At 40.4% G+C, this 19,620-nt stretch overlaps 1 non-coding gene and 1 pseudogene across 1 annotated transcript; one reads left to right on the top strand and one right to left on the bottom strand.

Moving 5' to 3' along the window:
• The first annotated feature begins 552 nt into the window (after positions 1 to 552).
• Positions 553 to 3,570, top strand: LOC116395249 (scavenger receptor cysteine-rich type 1 protein M130-like; annotated as a pseudogene).
• A 408-nt stretch (positions 3,571 to 3,978) lies between these two features.
• On the bottom strand, positions 3,979 to 4,051 carry trnav-cac (transfer RNA valine (anticodon CAC)). Its single transcript has one exon. It is a non-coding gene; the product is annotated as a tRNA-Val (tRNA).
• Positions 4,052 to 19,620: the final 15,569 nt, after the last annotated feature.

Raw genomic sequence — 19,620 nt, 5'->3', positions numbered from 1 at the left:
CGGTGCGGTGTTTGTCTGATTCCGGACTTCTATCTTTAACCCTTAATGTTTCTGAGTAAATGTAATACTCCAGGCTGAACACACTGAGCCGTCCTCTTTGTTTAACTTTTTTTACGTCTCCATGCGTCCACTGGTTACCTCGTGTTTAACGTCACTTTGCAATGACTTGTGGGTAATTCCCTGAGGCAAAGTTTGCATCTAATGCTGACTTACAGAAAGAGTTCATGAATGGTTCAAAGTGTCTGAGAGACTCAAACACTGGATGGTCTGACAGTGGGACAGTCCTAAACCCTCAGGGACTTTACGGGAGCCTCAAAGTCTGTGAGTCCGTGAGGGTGGAGGTCGGGATCGGGCCTCTGCTTATCCAGAGTTCCAGGCAGATTGGTTCAGCCCTGTTTCTTTTCTGAACACTCAGATTGTCAGTATATTAATTACTTTACTAACTGCTTTACATGTTATTTTATTTACCAATAGTATTTTTCAGTCCTTTATATTGCTTCTATTTACATAAAAGAAAAATTCTGTTTGACTTGACACTGTGATTTCTCTCTCTCTCTTTCATCTTCTATCATCTCTCCAGACTCTGTCAGGCTGGTGAATGGGACTAGTCTGTGCTCAGGCAGACTGGAGGTGAAGTCAAACCAGTCTAACCAGTGGTGGTCCTCAGTGTGTGAAGATGACTTTGACCAGCAGGATGCAGAGGTGGTCTGTAGGGAGCTTGGCTGTGGGGCTCCTTCAGTCCTCCAGGGGGCGCTCTATGGAGAAGTGGAGGCTCCAATGTGGACCAAAGAGTTCCAGTGTGGAGGCAATGAGTCTGCTCTCCTGGACTGTAGAAGCTCAGGCTCAGATAGAAACACCTGCTCACCTGGCAAAGCTGTTGGACTCACCTGCTCAGGTAGAAGAGGAGCTGCAGCTTTGATCTGGTTCATCTCTGTTCTACTGAAACTCACTTTCTTCTTTTACTGACGAGTCTCTTGTTTCTGTTCAGAACCTGTCAGGTTGGTGGGAGGAGTAAGTCGCTGTGCAGGAACACTGGAGATGAAACGAGGAGACTGGAGACCACTATATTACTATAGCCTGAAGGAAGCAGCTGTTGTCTGTAGAGATCTGGACTGTGGCTCTGCTGTTTCTACCAGACGGAGAAAGAAAGGAGTCCTCAGGGAGATCTGTGTGGTGGAACTTCCCTCACTGTGTTCACTCTGGATCTGCTCTGAGAGATTGTTTATCATCAGTTTCCTCTTCCTCCATCGTGGATCTCACCTGCTCAGGTAAGCCCATCAGTGACATCATCTCTGACATCAGCAGTGTTTCCAGTATGTTCCTTCCTCTGTCACAGTGACAGTCAGTGGGTTTCCATTGGACTGAACTGTAAAGTTATCCAGGACAACGACATCCTGAAGTGTAGAGAGATGGGCTTGTTTCTGGAAGCTTCAAACCTCCATAGACTGCTGAGCTCCACCTGGAGGACACACCTGTCTGTCTGTCTGTCAGATCTCTGATATCACATCCTTATTCAGGGTCCATCTTGTTCAATGGAGGGTAAACCTGAACTTTCATCATCTCTCTGTGTTTACAGACCTGCCGCTTCAGCCAATCATCATCGTGTCCTCCTCAATGTACGGGGTCTCCAAGGCCCAGCAGCAGGGGGCTCCGGTGCTCAGGCGCTCCACCTTCACCATCAGCTGCTCCATCCAGCCACAGTACCCAGGAGGCTCCTTCCAGCTCACCTCCTCCAACTCAGCACACAACTACACCCAGCCAGCTGTCAATCACTCTGCCCACTTCCTGTTTCCTGCTGCAGAGCCCGCCCACCAAGGAAGCTACAGCTGTGTTTATCACCTCTATGTTTTTAATCTTACCTTCTCCTCTGAGAGCCGTCTGCTCTCCATCACTGTCTTAGGTAAGCTGACTGTTGACATGCAGGTTTGAAGATGATTGGTCCAAACTGACTGAAGATGATCAGCTGACCACAGAATCCATGCATGTTGTTGTTTCTGGAATGACACTGTGACTCCTGTCATTGTGTTCCACATGTCATATAGTAACCAAACCTAAACACAGTCTATGAATGACAACAGCTAACAATCTACTGTAGGACAGAGCAGGTTTGGTTACCAGGATAACTCTGGTTCTCTGAGAACTGAAGCACCTTCTGACGTGACCAATCGCAAAGCTCCACTGCCACCACATCAGTCATAACACCTCTTAGCCCCCAACTCTCCATCTTCAAGTGTAGTTCCTCCACCAATCAGAAGCAAGAAGGGCGGTGTGCTCCGATACCTCACTCAGAGAACCTGGGTTATCCTGGAAATCAAACGTTGAGACAGTCATTGACATGTTAATGTGTGTCAGTGATTGTAGATTTCAGCGTCAGTGGGAGCTGTTGGACTCATGATGTCGTGTGATGTGATGACTGTCCATGTGTTTGTTCAGATCCAACACCTCTGATCATCAAAGCGATCGTCCTGCCGCTGGCTCTGCTGTTGGTGAACGTTGCCCTTTACGTCTACTGTAAGGTACTGACACACGTCTGTTGTTTAGACCAGCCACTGAAATGAAGCTCTCGCTCTGTGTTTAGTGAACTGAAGACAGGACTGTGCTGTCATGTCTCTCCAGGCCAACAGGGGGCAGATGCCACGCAGACAGAAGAACACTGAGCTGGTTCGTTATAACCTGGGTGTTCCTACAGCTGAAGAAGAAGAAGGAGCTCAGGGAGCAGAGTAGCTCCTCCAAGGAGCTCATCTCACATCCAGATGATTTCTACCACACAACCACCATCAGCTCCCTTTTATATGCATGTTCCCTTAAACCAGAAGGCTGAATATGATCTCACATTATTATAGCCTGTCTTTCTTACTCTCAACAATGTGTTGGTCTCTCCATACATTCTGAGTTCCTGTCTGTGGCTCTCAGCTCCAAGCCCATTGGTTCCTGCTGAAGACGTGAATCTTTAAAAACACCTCACAGATATAAAGTTTCATTTGAAAACTAGACTTGAGAGCAGGTTCACCAGAGTCCAAGCAGAAACCAAAGACTATGAGGAACAATGTTAATGTGAGTGAGATATTAGAATAAACATGAAACATTGACTTATATCTTCTACACTGTAGAATGATACTCAATGTTGACAATCTGTTGCTGTTTGTCCTTTAAAACATATAATGAACTTCATGACTTCACTTTAGCGCTCCTTGTGGTTCACATGGCTCCTTTATTGTAGTGAGCAACATTTATCTAAAAGATATTCAGAATAATACAAATAGGAACAACATCCCGCTGTGATCAGCCCCTAAAAACTCATTTATTTGTGATTCATAAATGTTTACTAGTTTGCTCATTGTTGTTCTTAATCATTGTAGTTCATTTTGTAATTAAAGATTTTGCTTGTTTTTTTATAATTAGAGGGTTTTACTTAAATCATTTGCATTTTGCTTAGGTTTGTAATTTAGGATTTTACTTATTTCATTACAATTTTGCTTATTGTTGTACTTCATTAATGTTGCAATCAAGCTATTTACATTTTTTCATAGTTAAGGATTTTGCTCATTTCATAAGAATTTAAAAACATGTTGTAGGCCTACTTCGTAAATTGACTTAATTTTTGTAATTTAAAAAAAATGTAATAAAGTATTTTGCTTAAATCACGAGCCTTTCACTTCATTTTGTAATTAACAAAATTTCATTAAGATTTTGCAATATTATGTAATTAAGGAATTACAACTAAAAATAACCACTACACTACGGAAACCATATATATATTCAGGGACACGAAAAGAAAAGTGTTTTCGGCATATTGAAGCGCCCTAAATTATCTGTGTCACTGAGATCGGTCGCGTCAGTGATTCCGAGTTCTTTTTTATTCCTTTAGTTATTTATTCCTGTTTGTATTTTTGTACTTTTTTATATGCATCTATTTAAATAAAGCGCATTAAAATACCGATATGTTCAACACGGAAGCTAGTAATGAAAAGCAAAAAGTGTTTCCGCCCGGTCTCGAACCGGGGACCTTTCGCGTGTGAGGCGAACGTGATAACCACTACACTACGGAAACTCACTGGAATGATGCGTTCAGGTACCAGTAGAAAAATTATTATATTTATTACACTAGAATAAATACAATATGTTCAGGATATGATATAACTGTCTGTATTGTGGCTCAATGTTTTCCTAACATCTGTGTTTATAGTTAATATCTAGATTGTATTAATACAAATCACCTGGACTGACTTACTTACTTATATTTTTAATTCCGACGTATCAAATAACAATCATTTTCATTCATTGATTTAATCGTTTTTTCCAAATCCAACAGATATTCAGAGAAGCAGCAATCCTGACATAATGATGATTATTGTTTCAGCACTTATATTGTAAATATGTTTATGGATACACCATATACTGTATGTATATATGCATACTGTAGATTTAATGTACTGGTCATTTGTTTTATATATGATGTTTTAGGGGCATTATGTTTTTGTACATTCTAGAATCAGCTCGATACAGAAACTCTGAGTGTTGCGTTCAGGTACCAAACCAAAAGCTCGTCCCGTTCCCTGTCTTTCTTCATCCTAGATCCCGGATCAGGAGGTTGAATGAATAAATCGCCAGTAATGATGAAATTACACAATCAGAATTTGTGCCACAGATACAAAGGGTTCAAAGATGATCCCGAAGTGGAAAAAATACGTGTTTCCGCCTGGTTTCGAACAGAAAAGCGAAGAGCTCCAGGAAATCCGGGCTGTCGCCGGAGAAAGTCTTTCACTCGAAAAACGGCACCACAGAGCTGCTGGTGGCCAAAGATATCTTACATCCGTACTGGTTTAGGAGTACCATTGAAAATGAATGGGAAACGGTTTAGGGCGATTCCCCGACGGGGAGTAACTTTTTTTTTTGTCTCTCTACGGTAGTATTTGTCGGTGTTGTTATTTGCACAGTTGATAAAAGGTTCAAGCACAACCCCGAGGACAAAACCAGAAACCGAAATCAGCCTGTGGGGAGGACTGCTTGTTTGTCTCCCCAGTTTGTTGCAGTCTCTGAGCCGGGCTGTGACTCAGTCCACAAGGAGTAATTTATTAAGGAAAGTCAAGATCAAGCCAATTTCTTTACTTTTACACCTCCTGACAAAGCACATACCACATAGAAGTGATTGTTTGACACTTTTAATATTATTTTGTATACTTTGAAAAGGTCTCCCATCTTCTGGACAAACTTTTGGTTTTAAGAGGGTTGTTCCTGCTTTATAGCGTTCACTAAATGACTGAAAATTTCAATATGTGTCTTTATTGCTGTATGGTTTCCTAATGGAGGCAGGTGTCACATGCATATAGAGGATACATTTGGTATATATTGGGTTTGTGATCAATGACCAGCCCACAGTTACATTTGTACATATTTGCATGTATTTGCTTTTAAAGAGTTAACAAAGCCCTTCATTTAACACAAAGTCCAAATGAAGTCCACAGATTCTAGTACTCTTATCATAACCAAGAAAGTTTTTCATGCATCGTGCCTTTAAGTCATTGTCCTTTCTGGAACAAAGGCCACCTTTTGTCTACATCTCAGCAATGACTGGTAGTACCGGGGCCTTAAACCTCCTGGACTGTCTGAATGTGGTGCGATAGCCAGACAGCACGATATGAAGGCCCGTCTGTCTGTTAGCTGAGAATGAACCTTCAGTCTGTTTTGCTTCATCTGTCGGTTTGTCAGAGCCCGTCCATCTGTCCTCAGCCGTCTTCCCGCTGTTCACGACGGGAACCCGCCTGGATTCCCGTCGTTCCTTCAGGAAAATCTCAGCACGTTTTGCACCCTGATTTCCACCTGACCCGGAGACAGAGGGTTGATGTGAGGAGTTGAAATGGGAAACTTGCCACCCTGTCTTCTTCCCCTCCTCCGTCCATCCTCTGCGGACAAGCCGAGCCGCAGTGAGGACGGAGTCCGTCTGGTGGTGCAGCTTCTCCAGGGAGCCTGAGAGTAGAGGCCCAGACATGGCCGACGTCCCACCCGGACCAGGAGGCACAGGCTCTGGCTTATTGCAGCCCTCCATCCCCCTGATGTCCCGAGTCTCAGGAACGCCTGAAGGTACTAAAGCACCTGCAAATTACATAAACACATTAGATTAGATGACATAATGTTAAATGAGATTAGACTATTGATTCCATGGGGGTCGAAATGCTCGCAAAGGATCACAAATACAATTCTGGTACAAAAAGTTTGTTATATTATATGTTTTTCCAAATACTCCAAAATAATTAAAATGTAACATCTCCTAAAAAACCCTCTTAGGAGCCTGAGGTCATTGTTAGATTAAAAGGAAAAGAAAAAGAAGGCAAGGTTAGGGTTGCAGCTGACACAGTCCCTGTGTTTTCATCAGCTCTCCACTAGGAGGAGGCAGAGGTCCCATGAAATAGTGTTACAAGAGAAACCAATACAGTCAGTGTCAGAGCACCAAGTCCTAGAAAGATCTTTTTCTCCTTTTCATCCGTGTCTAGTCGTGTTTCAGTGTGTAAATGAACTAAACAGCTAAACTAACCTGTTGATGCAGAAGTTTGGACAAGAGTCAAATTTGTCCAATCCTTCAGTTGTGGAGACCAGACTGAGGAAGTGCCGGATGTGCCAGCTGGCTCTGGGCTACAGAAGTGCTGGAAGACAAATATTTAAATTATAGTTGAGATCCAAAGGTTTCCAAACTATACCCAATCTTATCAGCCTGCAATTTGGGGAAAAAATGACGCACAATACATCATTTCCATTTGATGGAATGGGGCAACCATTAAAATAAAAAGTCTTGAGTTTAAGTTCACTCGGTGAAAACATCATAAATGCTTCAGCGAAGAGCTGAAACAAGGCCATGCAGAATACACCTGGTGTTTTCAGACAGTGGAGAAGATTGTTCCGCCCTTTAAGCTACTTAAAGGGAAATAAAAACAGGATTGCTAAAAGATTAATTTCATTCATCCTCTCTGTTGTAATCAGGAGGGATTGATGAGATTGTTGAGACTCAACAGCTTCAAAAATTTGCTAAAAGCTAAACCAACAACCTCAGCCAAGCAAATTACCCAACAAGACATTCCAGGAGTCAAAGAGGATGGTAACCATTGTATTTGACTTCATGTAAGTAATAATCACCCGTGTAAATCTCCAACTAAGCTACATATGCGCTCACACCAGCTTCAGAGGTGTTTCTTCATCAGATATCTTATCTGCATATGTAAAGATTTCTCTAAAAGCATGTAGCAACCATGCAAACAGCCCCAGTGTCTCTGCATCTAGATTTTCTTTTTTTACATATAAATATTCATAGAAATTGTCACACAACTGTAGATTCAGGTAATACCAGATTTCCGTGGGAGATCCTCATTTCTGTCGCCTCTTCTTTCCTCTTGGGACTGACTGAGTCACCACTGCTCTCTCTCTGACCCCACTTCCTCTTCTCTATCTTTCTCCCTCCCTCCCTCTCTTTCTCCCCCCTCTTTCCCCATTTAAATGAGCTTTACTGGTGCAAAGTTCAGTTCTAAATATTGTCGACCTTTTGGTGGATATCGGTAATGAAATGAAATAAAGAGAAACTGGCTTATGCACAACTATAAATGTGTAACAGTAGTAGTGCCACAGTAAATTACTTAATTTGTGTTTGTTTTTATGCATGTCATACTGTATACATTTTGCATTTCACACTGCGCAACTAGCAGCTAAAGAGCCAGATGTTTTTTTTTTCTCAGGAGTTGGTGGAGACCAAAACAGAGCTTAAAAGATAGTTAACATTAGACTTCATCAGGTGGCCAGAAACATAATTTTAAATGAATGTTGCTACTTGATATTTAATTAAGACTGTTTGCTAACAATTTCGCCACTACAATAGATCAGTGTTTACATGTTGCACTACCCCCTAGTGGCAAAAAACATGCAGGCTTAAGTGAAGATACTGAAAATGTAAATGTTGACATTTTCAATATTCAGTTAAGACCTTTAACTAACTGAGCGCTTTGAGTTGCTTCTACAGAAACATGAAACAAAATGTGAATAATGCTTAAGTTGGCATGACAGGATATTATGGGAAAACAAATAAAAAATGTCAGTGAAAACGTTCCCTATATTATTTAGAGCGCCATTGCTTTCCTTTCAAAATATATTTGTTGTAAATTAGTTGTGCAGAACACTTAGAAGACAGGGTTGCTGAACATGCAGCTTTTAATTAAAAAAATCTTGCAATCTTCCTGTTTTATCTGCACTCATCTGGCTTATTGCTGAACTTGGCCAACCCTTGGAAAAAAAAACGTTTTTTGGATTTTGGACAAAAGATTAAGATTATATTGACTGTGGATGGACTGTGACCTCAGTCTTCGGGGCTGCTGCTCTGCTGTCTGTTTGCACTGTTCAGACATTCGCTCTTTGATCTTCACCTGAGTTCAGCTGGTTTATCTGCTGTGGACAAAGCAGGGGGACCGTTGGACACCAAGGTTTAAGGTGTGCGTGTCTGTAGGACCACATATTCATCAACCAGAAATCATCGCCTGTATGTGTTCAATGTACACAATGGACTCCATGCTGGAACCCTTCTACAGAGAGATTATCTCTACAAGTGATTTGAGAGGAGTTGTCACATTCACCAATGTTCTTGTTTTAAAAAGTTCTCCTTAGGCATGAAAGACAATCTAGTCTCCCATTTTAGTCATGGACCATTTTGTTTAAGCATGTTTTGGCATCTAACCCCACGTCAAACAAGTCCCTCATGGTCACGCCCCTGTATGACAGAGCTGACACCTATATTAACATTTTCCAATTGCAGGACTTCAAGCTCTGCAGCGTTAAGTTCTTCTTTTTACTCTTATGGGGTTTTTGGGTTCAACATTTAACCATACGCAGGCCACACAGCTTTTAAAAAAATGTATCATGGAATACTTTACTAAAGGTTATAATAGATACGGGCTGAACATGTGTGAACATTTTTAAACGACAGCTGAGAATGTATTTATTTAATTAAATTTGATTTAATTATTGTTATTATTTTTAGCATTATTATGTGATGACACTGTCTGCCTGTTACTCCGTTGGTTTCCCTGCGGGTGTTGGAGGTGGCGTGGCAGAGGGTCATCAGCAGAGTGGAAAGACCTGAGCTCATCAGCAACACTGGAAACACATGGACCCTGTGTGCCAGTGCACTCTGTTAAAAAACCTCTTTAGTCTCAGTTGGTCCCTCTCTCCTTCCTGTGACACCCATTTGTTTTTTTCAGTTATATTCTTTAGTCTATATGTTTGAATGTGTGGCATTATTATTTTATTCCAACTATTTAAGGATTTCACTAAATTGTGATCCTCAGCCTCCAAAAGCTACTGTTCACATATTGACTCAGCTCCCCCTCCATTAATAGACCTCTCTAACTAAAAAAGTCGACAGAGGGAACAAGTGAAAGTCATGTCATACTACAGTTGGGTCAGTTCACTCAGTTTATGCTGGCTCACGGTAGCCATCGATCTGGATCAAGGGTAATGGGAAAGCTGCTGAATACAAACTCTTATTGCCAACAAATCCCTTGAAAAGCACAAATCTAACAATTCATTAGCTAATTAGCTTGTACTTCTCCAGATCAGCGGGCAGGAAGAGGGACCGTTGACACAACGGTGCCGCTGGTTACCACCACGCATTTTCTGTTACCAGAGTAGCGTTAAAGCGCGGTGGAATTGGCCAACTGTCCGCAAGTTAGCCAGCTAGCCGACGGACAACAAGCTTTAGGGTGTGCATTTCCATTGAGTGACCACATATTCAACAACCATTCTTTGCAACAGAGGAGCAGGGTTCAGGAGGTCATCGCCTCTATGTGTGGTTCGATACACATCGGATCTCATGCTTGAACCCTTTGTGCAAAGACATTCTCTCTTGACTACAAGTGATTTGAAAAAGTTGTCACATTCACCAACAAGCTAGCTAGCTAGTTAATTCCACCACGCTTTAATGCTACACTGGTTACTGAACAAAGTTTAGCAATAGCATTGATCTTTCCCAAGCTGTGCCAAGAGTGTGTGGATAAAGTAGTTTGTTTTTAGTCGTTACTGTAAAACCTAACCTCAGTGAGTACGTGACTTGCTGCACATCGATTTAGGAAGTCAAACCTGTAATATAATTCACATTAAAATGGCCGCCGCTCCGACCATCCTGCTACTTTGATTTTTATTGGAATGTCGGTTCCACTCCTATTTTATTTATATTGGCACAATGCTCCAGTGAGAAACACTAAATGTGTCACTCTACTTTAAATGATTTAGAGCAGGTAAACACTTAGGCATTCGGCTCTCTTCGTCAGCTGAACAGGAATGCAGGGTAGGGCGTGTATCTACAGAGATGACCTTTTGTTTTTGACTACTGATGTGAATTCGAATCTCTACCTTTTGTTTGTTGTCACATTCCATTTTCCAGGAAGTATTGAGGCAGCATTCTTAAATCTTTACAGGCTCTGGTGAGGAAAGAGCTAACCACCAACAAATTCATCAACATTTGTCTGCTGTCAATATTATTTGAAACGCCCTTCTATACTTTTCATCATCTTTATATTGCTGCTTTGTTCAGTTGACCACAGCCTGTATCTTCCCGAAGGTTTTGTAAAGCCACAGCCTTTTACTGTGGTTTGTGGCTCGCAGTTGCTGTTGTGCGTCATTAAAAGGTTGTTTTTTTTAACGGTAATTGTTAAAGGATGGGAGAGGTTTCTTTATTTCACGATTCCTGCCTAGACTTTCTGAAGGAGAACAAACAGGTCCCAAAACCACAAGTTGCATCACTTCCACCTGTTCAATTATTCAGATGATCATGAAATAAAAAATAAATTTAGCTGCTCCCCAACCCTGTGTTTATAAACCAAAGTTCACCATGAAGCTTTGAGTTTAAGAGCCTGTTCCTGCCAGATAAAATACAAAAGACGTGTGAAGTTTTGATACCGGTGTAGAATCTCTTAGCAGGTCAGGGTGGGTGCTTGGGCGTACTCGGGAGTGTGTGATTTTGACATTTTCGAAACCTGAACCAAGTATTTTGTCATTGTTTGAACTTAACCAAACGATAGAGGAGAGGAAACGCTTGCATAAGTAACTTTACGATCAGTGATCTGGGTCATTTTGAATGCAAACAAGCATGTTGTTGCAATCGGGTTGAAACAATAGATGAGGGCCAAGATGGCGACTGCCTAAATGCTGAACTCCAGGCTTCAAAATGGAAGTTCACAAACTAATAGGTGACGTCATGGTGATTACGTTTTCTTCTTATATAAAATCTAACGCGTCTTCTTCCTGCTAGCTTTAGCTGCTCGACAAAAACTACAAGTAGCAAGTCTTCCTTCACAGAGGCTGCCTACCTATATTGCATTATTAGGATCCCATCGCCTCATGCCTCAGCATCATGCACAAAGTGATAATTCACTAGCAAGAATCGCACCATCAAATAGAAGCGTTTAACAGATTTATTGAAGGTAAACGTGATTGAGATGCGAGGCTTGAACTTCGTGTAGCTCGTCCGGGTATGGCGAATGAGTTGTGGGCAGCTTCGATAGGGAATCCGCCGTAGCACCCGGGCACTGGGAACCCCCTCAGGACCCTAGAGAGGAGGAGAAAAACAGGGAGGGAGGGAGGGTCACCTAATACAAGAGCGGAACAGGAGGATATATATATATATATATATATACATATCATTTAAACCAAGAATGACAACATTTTCCCAGATTTAAGGGTTCCTACATACACATATTTTTCAAATATGAACCATTTTCCAGACTTCAATCCTTTGACATCACAGTTTCGGCCAGTTGATGTGCATAAACATAACATGTTTTGACAACATAAAGAAAGAATTACTGAACAGAAGGAGGAAATATTGATAGAAAAATGGAATATAAACCAGTGGTTCATCACACATCCCCCCCACGACACGTGTAACAGGCTGCAAGATCCCCCTTGTAGATCAGATGATACACCTGTTCACCAGACCTCATTGTATTCTTCCTGCAGGACACCATGTGCAAGGACTGCTTGTACGCCACCTTCTGTTCGTCCTGCAGCTGGTGTCAGATGTCCAGAGAGATGCGCAGAAGAAAAATCCCCATCGTTCTAATCAGCGCCAAGACCACATGACCTCTCTCCTCTCTCGTCGTCACAACCAGGGCTGTCGCATGTTTCATTACACTGGAACCTGCTTTATCTGTAACATGTTATAACTACACTCTAGACTGAAGACCTTTGAGAGACAATAATGAAGCTCAAAAAGACTGAAAAACTCTCGCCATAATTGTGAGCCCTGTAATGCAAATCTATTGAGGTTAGCTTCAATGGTTAACCTATAACTCCCAGTATCATAAAATAACTGCAAGAAATTTTTTAGTTTTTTAAGTCTTTCCCTTGTGTTTTTATTTTTCCACCTCAGAATAAAGCTCTTACATTCAGGAAAATCCTGGTTAAATAGTAACTGTCCTCTGACTCGTAGTCAACGGTTCTTGAAGAACATTGATTATTAACTGATGCATTCTCAAGGATTCAGTATAAAAGTCTGTTTGATAGTTTCAAATACAACTTTCTCGTGCTTTGTTTCATTTTCACAGCATTGTTTTATTATCACGCAGCCCGCTTTATAGATGGAAAAGTTTGTATTGCTTTTTGTTATCATTATTATTGGTAACAATGCTACAATGTATCAAAAGTGCAATTTGAAATAAATCTCAATTTAAACGTCTACTTTTTAAATATTTTTCTGTTTTTTGGCAAATTTGTTAATGTCACCATTTAACAAGTTGAGTTTCATTAATTATTGATTTATTTTAAATAAGATTGATTGATAAAATGTGTTATTTTTTTGTATATCCACACAGCCCTTTATTTGGAGAAGGTAACAATAAATAATGTGTGTGTGTGTATATATGTATGTGTGTGTGTGTGTATATATAGATATATATATAATATAATATATATGTGTGTATATATATATGTGTGTATATATATGTGTATATATATATATATATGTGTGTATATATATATATATATGTGTATATATATATATGTGTATATATATGTATATATATAAATAATGAACAAATGTATAACACACAAAGGGCATTGCTGCAGAGAAAATGTACAGAAAACCACCTTTAACTTGAATTACCTTCAGTTCACTTTAAATACTAATGTAAAGCCTCACACAGCTGGTAGAGGGAGCCACACACTTCACAATAAGCCGGTTGAGGCCATGTGGGGTCACAGTGCATCAGACCAGTGATGTGTAGCATCTTAAGTCACAGCTCACCTCACTGGCCCTGTCAACCAGGCAGGAGGACAAAATAACAACACCTTACAGCTAATGAAGCTTTTCTGCACTCTGCATCACAGAATGTGTGTTTTGTGTGTGTTCGAGACTGACGCTCCAGCAGCACCGACGTCGAATATCTGTCGTCTTTCTGCCTCTGTAAGTTTTCAGCTCACGCGCTGCTTTGAAATCCCTCGTCATGACGACGAGGGACTCTCGGACCTATTAAAGCTGACACACACTGCTAAGTGGCACTCAGCAGCTTCCTTTGTATTATGATTTAGTGGTGACACAGTTTCCTATTACTATAAGGGAAAATAGAGAAGAAGTGACTTACGATTATTTGCGAGCGTAGAAAGAAATTCAAATGCGTCTACAGGCCGGTAATTCCATATCTATAGGAAGGACAATTTCCAGTAATTGATAAATAATGGATACGTATTTTTCTTTCTGGGAAATTCCTGTTTTCTCTAGAATTGGTAACAAATGACATAGTTCACATTAAAATAATAGCACATGTAAAATAATGCACTACCAGTTCTTTCACTTCCACATTTTTATTGTTTTGATGCCATTATTATTATTGTCCACCCCTTTTAAATCACAGGTTGACTGTTGAGGAACGAGTTGAATCGTGTCTCAATCAGGTCTCAACCAAAAACAACAGGATATGACTTTAACTTCGCTACAGGGCTGTTAAATTTGATTGTTTCTGTTATTTTGTCCACCCTCTGTATGGTGGCAATTATAGTATTTTTCAGACTTAACTTGGCTCATTTTTTCAAGGAAAACAAAATATATGAAGTAGAAAAAACGGGCCTCCACCACAATGCCTCAGTTGGCATGCCTCAGGTGTATGCTACTTAGTTGAATGCTAATATTACGATATGCATTTGTGCTGAAATCACAGAGAATAATCTCACAACTCTTTGGTTTAGTTTTAAAATCAGCATGAGAGTTTCAGACACCTAACTTCTATAGCTATCTGTTTCCAGCAGAAAAAAAACAGACAAAGTTAGCGGGTAGTGAAATTAAGCAGCTAAAGAAACATTTTTTTGTCAGGAGTTGGTGGAGAGCAAATATTGTACTTGCATTATGCAATTATAAAAGTGGTGGCTATGTTTTTTGTCAACTTGTTTGAGTGTATTTCTGCCCCCTAGTGGCCACAACCTGACAGATGCAGCTTTAAATGACATCAATACTGTGTGGTCAGCTAGATGTTTGCATAGAAGACGGCGAATAAGAGATTTGAGCTCATTTTGTGTTCAGTTTGCACTGTGAACTTATGGAGTCACTATCATGCCATATTTTGTCAAATTACTCCCAATAAACTTTCCCATTAGTCCAGCTTGCGTTCCGGCGGAGGCGATCCCTCCCCTCTGCTGGCACACTTGGCCCTGGTGTTCACTGTAAATTGCTCAGTGGGTTGTTTTTAATGGGATTATAATGACAGTTATGGTTTGCAAGAATTGATGTTTGTGACTTTTACGAGGTGTGAGTGAAGGGGCGGGTCCAGGCGGCTCATAAAGGCTGCAGGAATGTTAATTGGTCGAGGCCACTGCTGCCCTTCTTTGTTCTGCTCGCTCATAGTGGGCTTCTGTTGCGCCCGTTAAAGGCCAAAGAACTGATTTAAAATCTGTGACTTTAACCCCGCACACCCTCCGACACCCCCCCCACACACATATGTGCAATGCTTATCCCCCCTACACCCCCCCCCCCCCTCCTTGGTCATCCCCTCCCATTCTTTCTTCTCAGGTTTTCCTTCCATCTCCTGAAGAAAATGGACCCCTTTGCTTCTCTCATTTCCTCCATGTTGCTTGATCAGGTGGTTGGCACTCCCCTCCCCGCTGGGTTTGATCCAGTGTTGGGGGAGTCATTTTATCACACTTTTTTTAACGTTACTCTTGTGGTCACACGGACGGCTTCACTTCACTTGACTCCGTGCTGAGGTGACGGAGGTTTGTGAAAGCCTAAATGGGATTAGTGTCAATTTTATTATTTTGAAATATTAAATAAATAAGCACAACAGAAGAAAGCTACTTGTTTTGGTATTCATTGTCAAACTCATAAACATTTTAGTGCCTAATAAGTCTGATTATTAATTATTCTTGTTTTGTTTTTCACCCATCATTTGGACTTTTGTCCAGGAGATAACTTATTTTAACCAAAGCCACAATCTTTTCCTCAACCTGACTAAGTAGTTTGTTGCCTAAACCGAACAAAGTTGTTGAAAAGACTGTATACACGTATTTTTAGGAAAACGCATTAATTATGAGGAGTAACTTTTCATAAGATACCATACAAACCGTTGCATGAGGGTAAGTTAAGCGACAACTTGGCACAAATGCCCCATAGATGATGACGCAAGTGCACTCCGGCACAGAACACACATCATCTAATATGGAAGAGCGTCACAGAGTCGCTGGCATGTCTTGTTTACTCGCAGCAGATGGATTCAGGTTCAATGTCTGCAGCTCATTTGGGTTTCCTCATTATTTTGCTCCTAGTTTTCTATTAAGGAGAGATTTTCAGATCTACTCTCACCACAAGACCCGTATGAACTCCACTCAGTGTGTCCGCAGGAAACACAGCAACCTTTAGATGTTTGGGGAAGTACAAGCGTATACCTCCAGGGTGCATGGTGAAGGGAAAGAGTGAGAAGAGGTCAAAACTCCAGCGACACTTGTATAGAGAACAACTTTATTGTTTAGACCATCACGTTTCGCTTTCATCAGGGTCATGGAGGAAATGGGGGTGCAAAATGTCCATTAAATCATATTAAACCTGCTCCTTTCAGAAATAATCGATGTATTTTTCCATAAAAATTGTAAAAAGTGCGGATGAGCCTTGATTATCTTAACGAGTGAATCCTGAGATGTAAATCAGAGGTCATGAGATGGATTTGAACCTGGTGTACGTGGAATCTGCCTGAGTGTCATCCTGTCTGTCCTGAGGTTTCCACCATGACAGATAGAGACACTGTCTATCTGTCCATAATTTCCAGGGGGAAGTGTTCCTTTTAAAAAGACAAGGTTGGAGTTGCCGGGGAGTCGGCTGATAACGGCTCAGGTTAAGTTGAGGAGGGAGGCGTAGTCCGACACACACACTATCAGAACGGCAAGGCCTCCGGGCAAACAAACAGCTCTGACCTCTCAAAACAACGGCAGCAGGGAGCAGCTGATAGCGGGAGACGGATAGGTGGAGGTCGGTGATGTTGCAGCGTGTGTGTGTGTGTGTGTGTGTGTGTGTGTGTAGGGGAGGCAGAGGGCCGGGGCAAAAGGGCATGCAGGGCAAGAATTATCTGATCCCTCCGTGATGTGTGTGTGTGTGTGTGTGTGTGTAGTAGTTTATTTTACGTTTTGTGACTCTTTAAGTGATGTAAAACCAAAAATGATTTCATCCCTGGTTTCAGTCATTGGAGCCGTTTTGTGTCCCTTGAATGCTCTAAAAGGTTCCTGTGGGGGGAGCTGACATCCACGTAAGCAGCCAGGTCTTTGACATCTTCACAGTTTGTCATACAAACTCACACCCCTGTTCTAAAAGTGTGTCATCTGCATCAAAATGTTGAAAAAGTATAAAAGCGTTTAAAGGGCCAGTTTACTCAAACTACAAAAAAAAAAACTAAAAAGAAATATTTTCTCACCATGGGAATGAGAACTAGAAAAACTACAAACAGCAACATCTTGTTCCACGAAGAACATCCTGATTACTCTAGATTTATGACTTTGTGGAGTTCGCCAGCACAATCCAAACGTATCACTTATTTAGCAACATGTAGGAACTGCTGAGATGATCATGTATCAAAAAAATAATGTTGCCATGTTTTTAAGAAAAGACTGTTGAATAAATCAGGCTTTGATTAATGTATGAACAAATCTCTCTTTAATAACCTTCAGAATATAGATAAGACTGAGACTGGAAAAATAACAGTATGTAAGTGCTACTTAAGCGGATAACAAAACGGCCGTTAAAGCTATTTTTTCTTTAATTTCATTCATTTTGAAGACACTATTGAATGGGGTAAAAAAAACAACTAATAGATATCACCATAAAACTTCCCCATACTTATATTAACACAAGTTCTCTGAGATTTTATGTTAAAATATGCAAATGAGGCAGTATCTAATGCACTGTTTTTGTGAACTTAAGAGAAACCTAAAGAACAAATGGACAAAGTAGTAAAAAATAAACACTGAATGTGTATATTGGATGTTTTACTTCCACTAGTCAAAGCAAAATAGCCCAAAATGGGGTGGGGGGGTGTTTCCAAATATGTTACACATACAATATATTTGGCTAAATTAATGGTGCATAACATTAAACACAATGCAATAGTCAATCAAAAAATAGAAAAATATGAAAATTTGCAATAAAATATAGTAAACAAGCAAACACAAAACATTATGTTAAAACAAGTATATTATTAAAGTGTCATGTGTATAATAATAGAGAAAAGATGTGCAAGGGTGTGTAACTGTAATGACATATGTTTGAGTAACAGATCACAGAGTCAAATCCCTGCACAGGTGAGGATACTATTAGAGACATTTTAGGGAATAGCCAGTTAAAAAACATAAACACGGCATTCAACACAAAGCTTGTCTGACTCACATATCCCCATAATTGTTATTACTTAGTGTACATAATTGAAAAAATTGTATTTGGATCTCTGTGGACGTGGTGCATTATGTAGTTATACGTGCTGTGACACATGCAGACAAATGAGGGAGGAGAGGGATGGGAGGTGTAGCAGCAGAGGAGAGGTGAGCGAAGGGGAGGCAGGGTCAACAAATTCTTTGATTGCTGAACCTTGTCATTCAGATAGCAGAGGGCTCGAACACTTGGCGAACTCAGCAATGTCACAGTCTCCTAAGTCTGTTGAAGCCGATCACAACGTTAAATTACTTTGTTGTTGACTCACTGTAATGTTTCAGTCTCATTAGAATGTTGAGGGCGATATAAAAATGATAAAAAAAATGAGTTGATAAAGAAGAATTTTGATAGTCGATTGATCTATTTATTTATCTAAGCAAAAGTGTGAGGATTTTCTGCTGTTTTATATCATTATAAATTGAATATCTTTAGATTTTGGACTGTTGGTTTGAGAAAACAATAATTCTTTCTGCAATTTTATGGCATTTTATGGACTAAACAATTAATGAATTAATAAACAAAACACTGTCAAATAAAGCCTAAACTACATGCATATTATATATATTTACATACCACTGTAATAAAATGTACAAGTCTCTCATCTAGTGCAGCATTTAGGTGGAGCCATGTGAGGCTTCATGTAGCAACACCAAACTCCTCTTCCACTAGTGGGCAGCACTGGGGGTTAAACTCATGCCAGGCTTCCTGTGAGGAGGATCTCCACCGTTGTTAGCCTTGATATACGGCTGCTGGAAACAACCCCTAAGTGCATCTCAAGGTTCATTGAAAGGGTGAATAAGATCTATAACTCTTGAGTGGATGTCGTCGGTCCTCTATTGTGTCGGACAGCGACCTTACAGACATAAAGTGGCCTAAAAAGAAACCATAAAAAAACATTTATTAACACCTAACAGCAGTTGTTTTTGATGTTCAAGCACTCATATGTTTTAATTTAAAGATGAATGAACTAGTGATTATATTTTTTTCTTTAAATCTGAAATCTCCTCATCTGAGTCTTTGGTATGAATCATCAAAACAGCACAAGGGATTGAAATGTTTACATTTTAATCGTCTTGTACACATCTTTTTTTACCCCTGACAGCCTAAAACCTTCTAATTCTGACACTTTCATTCAATATGATAGTAAAAATGGTCAGAATGCGTCAGAATTTTGTATTAAGATGATGACGATGAGACAAGGTCGACACTTGCAAATGTTTTAGAGGGAGAAATAGATTTAAAAATGTCCTGGATAAACATTTTCAGATTTATGATTAGACCAGTTTGGTGAAGTTCATATAATGTATTAATAGTGATTGATAAAAAGTGTTTAGGTTATTTATGATAACTTTAGAAGTGCTTGATCTTAGCGTGTAGCATCTGTCCTCCTCAGATGCCCTCGATGTCCTTGCTCTGTTTAAAGCAAAGTAACACGATGCAAATCAAAAGTCTAGTCGGTCGACCCAAACCCGAGACTTTTAAACATCCCAAGAGATTCTGTGGACACGTGACATCCCAAAGCAACTCCAATGTTTGCAGACAGCTGAGAATGAACGTGTGTTACGTACGGTAAGAGTGACTGTGAATTACCTTTCACAGTCAGCAGGAATTTAAACTGTCCAGAGCTGCTATGCTTGAAGGCTGGAAGTGTGTGTGTGTGTGTGTGTGTGTGTGTGTGTGTGTGTGTGTGTGTG

The sequence above is a fragment of the Anarrhichthys ocellatus genome, unplaced genomic scaffold (assembly GCF_004355925.1).
Source record: "Anarrhichthys ocellatus isolate YVR2014 unplaced genomic scaffold, GSC_Weel_1.0 scaffold45, whole genome shotgun sequence".
In the NCBI taxonomy this organism is placed as follows: domain Eukaryota; kingdom Metazoa; phylum Chordata; class Actinopteri; order Perciformes; family Anarhichadidae; genus Anarrhichthys; species Anarrhichthys ocellatus.
The sequence above is the reverse complement of the archived record's forward strand: the minus strand, read 5'-3'. Positions and strand labels throughout refer to the sequence as shown.